Below are 5,277 nucleotides of genomic sequence, written 5' to 3' on the forward strand. Positions count from 1 at the left end.
GAGATTGCAGGTTCGACTCCTGCCTGGCTCGACACTTTTAGCCTGGCAGCGGCTCCTCCTGCTCTTTCCTCCTTCTGCCCATCATCCATCCTCCCGGGCCTCCTGCAGGGCAAAAGTGCCGGGGTATCCTCTTGCCCTGCAGGATGGAAAGAGCTTCTCCTTTAAGCAGAGTTGGGCAGCCCAAAATGGGCAGATCTGGGGCCCACACCACAGCCGGGGGTACCACAGCCAACGCCATGCAGGATGAAGATGCCTCCTGAATGGCTTCTCTGGAGGCTGGACAGACCCGGCGCTCTCAGGCTGCCCTGTCACATTATGTGCTCTGGTCCCCAACCACCTTGGAGGCCCACATCAGTCTTGCTGTTTGTTGATGCCTTGCAAACTTCTGCATGCAACGTCAATGAACCCCATGAAAAGCACAGAGAGGCCACCAGCCTGCAGCACTGTCCAGGCCTGGCCTCCACGTTATTCAGACACCCAACCTTGTCTTCCAGGTGCAGACACGTTGCCCTTGTGCCACAAGGTCAGGGTGGAGGGATGCAGTACCCAGGCACTTCAGACCCTTCACTTTTATAAATTTGCAAGTTTCTTTTCAAAATAGGATTCTCAGGAGACTACAAGGTATATGAGACAGGAAGAGGAAAAGTATGTCTGCCAGCAGGCTTTAAGACACTTTAACCAGGGAAAAAGCTCGAAGAGGTGTAGAAAGGTACGGAAAAGAGCAAAGCTAGACTTGCTCCATGTTGTCAGCATCTTGTACAAACAAGAGGGGGTTAGTCTTGGACACAGTGCCCCAAAAATGGTCTCAGAAGTGCTGGGTGAAGAGCAAGAATCCTTCCTCTTGAGCTGGTAGCTGTGTTCTTGCTAGGACGGCCCAGCATGCAGTTAGCCTTCATGGGTGCAAGGCCATGTGCTGCTGCTGACTCTTGCTCAAGTTGTTCTCCAGGACCCCCTACGCCCTTTTCCACCCAGCTGTGTTCTTGACAGGCTGTAGTGCTGCGTGGGGTTACCCCATCCCAGAGGCAGGACATGGTGTTTACCTTTGCTGAACTTCCTTCACTCTGTCCAGGTCATTCTAAATGACAGCCATCCCTGCCAGTGTCCACTGCTCTCCTCCTCACTAGTGCCACCCATGAACTCACCCAGGATTCATCCCATCCCATTACCAAGTATGTCAGTGAAGATGTTCAATAGTGGCAGCATTGACCCCTGAGGAGCACTAGGGACAGTTAACCATCATATCAGGAAAAATTTCTTCACCGAGTGGTCAAGCATTGGAACAGGCTGCCCAAGGAGGTGGTGGAGTCACCATCTCTGGAAGTATTCAAAAAATGTGTGGATGTGGTGTTTTGGGACATGGTTTAGGGGGCATGGTGGCATTGTGTTAATGGTTGGACTTGATGATCTTGAAGGTCCCTTCCAAACTTAGTGATTCTGTGATTCACACTTCTAGCCTCTGACCACAACCCTTCAAGCCCAGTGTCCCAGCCCACCTTCCACCCACTCCTTACCCATGGTTGTTACCAGTGAGGCTTCAGCCAGCTTTCACTCAGTAGCGCTCAGGGAGACGGACAGGAGATACGCACAGGCCTTATGAGGAAAACACACACTCGGATACCACAGAAACAAGCCTGCTGCTCAGCACTCTAGGAGGTCAGCAGGCCAGTCCAAAAAGGACTTGAGGGGTGGTGGCTTTTGAAGCAGATGGCAGGTTCACAGCTTTGACAAAGTGTTTCGCAAGATGATGTTCCTGTGATGCTGATGTCAGAGAGATGGGAAAAAAGTGTGGAAGGGGAAGGACCTCATGAAGACAGCTGTCCCCCGTCACCTCCACGACAGCCAGGCAGTTTCAGGGCAAACCAGGCAGGAGTCGAACCTGCAATCTCCTGATCCATAATCAGGTGCGTTGTCCATTGCGCTACTGGCCCCAGCCTCTGGTCCCACCCGGTGCCACCACGGTCCTTTCTGTACCACCTGGTTGTGTTGGTGGTCAAAGGGAAGTCGCAAGACCTCACCTAGCACCCTCCTGCCCCACCCATGACAACCTTGCCCAACTCACCTATAGGGGAGAGGTCAGTATTGGTCCCACTGGTCCCACCACCCAGAAGAAGTGGCGCCTGTGTTAAGTTCCCCCACAAGGAGGCCAGGCAGCACAGGCAGATGGTGGCCTCCAGCCTTCAGCTGCTCTGGTGGGTTGGAGGTGACATCTTGCCTGCTCCATGGGAGGTCTGGCTACAATTCCCAGCCAATGCAGGGCTGGGAGAACCCCAGGACTCTCTGGAGTCATGGTGCACAGCTGAGGGTTGAGCTTAGCCCAAGGTCACCTGTTTTGTCCTCCACTTTCTCTTGCCTGATGACAAAGGGCAGAGCAGGTGAGCTGTAGTGAGATCTTGCTTGGTGGCCAGTTGGTCTGGGCTAACCTATACATGGGCATCTTCCACCTTCCTTGTCCAAGCCATATGCAGGGTGAAGGTACCACAAAGGTGGTGACAAGCCCATGAGTCTGCCAGTGTAGGATGGAGCAGAAAAAGAACATCGAAGCAGGAACTTCCCATTGAATAACAGAGTGATTCAGGTATGACATTCAGATCAGTGCCTTGTCTGCTTGAACTCTGAATAACTCCAAAGATGGAGAGCCTGCAGCCTCCCTGGGCCCCTCTCTCTGTGATTTACCATCCTCACGGTGAAATTTCTTTTGCCAGTATATGCAGTCAGAGCCTTCCCTGACGCGAGGGAAGATTTTGCTGTGTAGGAAGTCCAGCAAGAAGGGAGAAACTTCAGGCAAAGGCAGGCCACCATGGAGAAATAGGTCTCCCTGTCACTATCAGTACCACAGCCAGTCTGTGGGCAGGAAAATGGCGAGCCAGGCAGGAGTCGAACCTGCAATCTCCTGATCCGTAGTCAGGCGCGTTGTCCATTGCGCCACTGGCCCTGGTCCTCCTGGAGCTCTGGGGGCCTCCCATCGCTGGATGGGCTTTGTGAGGGGAGCAGGGGAGGGTGCAAGAGGATTTAGTTAAGTAGAGAAAAAATTAGATTTTATGAGATCGCTGGAAACCAAGGGATCTAGTCCCCTGCTCAGAGCACAAAAGTCTTTCACATTAGGTAGTTTTGTTAGTCGAGCTTTGAATGTCTCCAAGGATGAGAACTCCAAAACCTCTCAGGGACCCTGTTCTAATGTGTGTCTTCTGATGTGTGAGGTTTTTTTCCTATCATCTAATAGAGATTTTTGTACATATAATCTGTTTTTGTTAAGATCCATCTTCTATGTCCACAAGAAAAGCCTGACTCCACTTTCTCTATAGGCACACATAGCATAAAACAAGATTATAATCCTTCCTTGACCTCTTCTTCTCCGCATTATAGAAACCTAGCTCTCTAGGACAGTCCTCATCAGGCACTCCACCACTTTCTCATCTGGATGACCATCTCCAGGACTTAATGCACTTTGTAAATACCTGTCTTGTCCTGGATATCCCAAAACTGGACACAGACTCCAGATGTTTATAGTTATACACAAGTGTCAAACAGGCTGCTAATCATTCCTTCAATCTGATGGCTAGAATTAGCTGCTGACACAGGAAACCCAAAGCTCAGCTGGTGTTGAGATTGGTAGGGAAGTGAAAGGTCAACAAAATGGCTTTTAGATCCACATTGTCAGCAAAAGATTATTAAAAGAAAGCATGGGAACACTTCTGAGTGCGGGAAATAGCAACACACATGGAGCAGGCTGAGGTACTTGATGCCTTCTCTGTATTGATGAGGTCTGCTCTCAGCTATATGTCGCTTTGCTTTCTGACAGAGCCGATGGCAGTGGATTATTCACGGCAGAGGATGAACAAGCCAGGAATCACTTGAGCAAAATGGACACGTGAAGGACAAAAGTAGTTGCAAACTGCCAGCATAGATTTACTAAGGTCCTTCTTGATCTACCCAACTGCTTGCCTTGCTGGAACCTGAGAAAAAAACACTTGTTTATCTTGACTTTTAAATAGGGTCTCTGAATCTTCTTGTAACCAGACTGAAAAGATATGGACTGAATGAGTGGCTAAGAAGGTGGGTGAAAACCTGGTTGAACCACCAGACCCAGTGCTGGGATCATAAGCAAGTGTCCTGTTAGTAATGGAGCTTGCAGGTGTTGATACTGATACTGACACTCTTAAATGTCTTCATTAATGAACAACCTGCATGACAGGCTGGGTTGCACACTCAGCAAGTTTCTGGGTGACATCAAATTGGGAGAAGAGGTTGATACACTGGAGGACAGGACTGCTCTTCAAGAGGGGCCTTGTGAGGCAGGCAAAAGGGGCTGATAGGAACCTGATGAAACTTAGAGAGGGTAAAAGTAAAGTCCTGCCACAGGGGGAGGAAGCACCCCAGCAGCACCCTGCAGAAACGTTTACCCTCGTGTGATTCAACCACAAAACCTCCTGATCTGGAGTCAGACATGCTGCCCTTAGGCTACAGGTGGATATGGAGGGATGCAACCCCTAAGCACGGACACAGCCTGGGTGTGGTGAGGATGTGCTCACAGTGGGGACTACCCCAGAGCTGGCCCCTACAGCTCCCAGGAGACCCAGTGCTGACCCTGATCCTGACAAGCTGGGCATTGCACCTGAGCCTCCTGCGGAGCAAGTGAGATGTCTCCCCCACCTCAGTCATTAACCCTGGCACCCAATGGGCACCTTTTGCACCAACTGGAAACTTACCTGCTGAGTCCTTGTTCCCATTTTTTGGTTGCAGCTCACTCCCTTTTTCACTCCCTCTCTCTTTTCCTCTCTCCAGCCCACCTTCATCAATGACAAAAAAATTGGGAAAATATTTTTATCTTGTATTTGGACAAAACCTCCCATTTCAATTTATACTTTTTGTCTCTCATCCTTGCATAATGAAATGCTGTGAAGAGCGTGGCTCGACAACCTCCTCATAGGTACTGGAAGTTTGCTATCAGGTCCTCGCTAAAAATTCCTTCTCCCCAGGTTGAAATACACCCAATTCCCATGGCTTCTCCTCACACGAGTATGAGGAGAAGCTATGGGACCAACACAAGGCCATTTTGGTGGCCCTCCACTGGACTTGTTCCAGTTGATCAATGACCTTACACTGGGGGCCCCAAAGCTGTGTGCAATATTCCCCATGTGGAACATGAGTAAGCAGCGGGAATAAAGGGATGTCAGTACTGAGTGGAGAAGAGTGATGAGACAAGGTGTCTAGCTCCACTGAAAGATCTAGAGGAGCTCTTTCCATCTTGCAGGGCAAGAGGATACCCCGGCACTTTTG

The 5,277-nt window shown here is 50.2% G+C and overlaps 2 non-coding genes across 2 annotated transcripts; both read right to left on the reverse strand.

Annotated features, from left to right (window-relative positions):
- Positions 1-1,855: 1,855 nt before the first annotated feature.
- On the reverse strand, positions 1,856-1,928 carry TRNAH-AUG. The gene has a single exon. It is a non-coding gene; the product is annotated as a tRNA-His (tRNA).
- Positions 1,929-2,859: 931 nt separating this feature from the next.
- TRNAR-ACG lies at positions 2,860-2,932 on the reverse strand. Its single transcript has one exon. It is a non-coding gene; the product is annotated as a tRNA-Arg (tRNA).
- Between the last annotated feature and the right edge of the window lie 2,345 nt (positions 2,933-5,277).

The sequence above is a fragment of the Phaethon lepturus genome, unplaced genomic scaffold (genome assembly GCF_000687285.1).
Source record: "Phaethon lepturus isolate BGI_N335 unplaced genomic scaffold, ASM68728v1 scaffold17755, whole genome shotgun sequence".
NCBI classification, from domain to species: Eukaryota; Metazoa; Chordata; class Aves; order Phaethontiformes; family Phaethontidae; genus Phaethon; species Phaethon lepturus.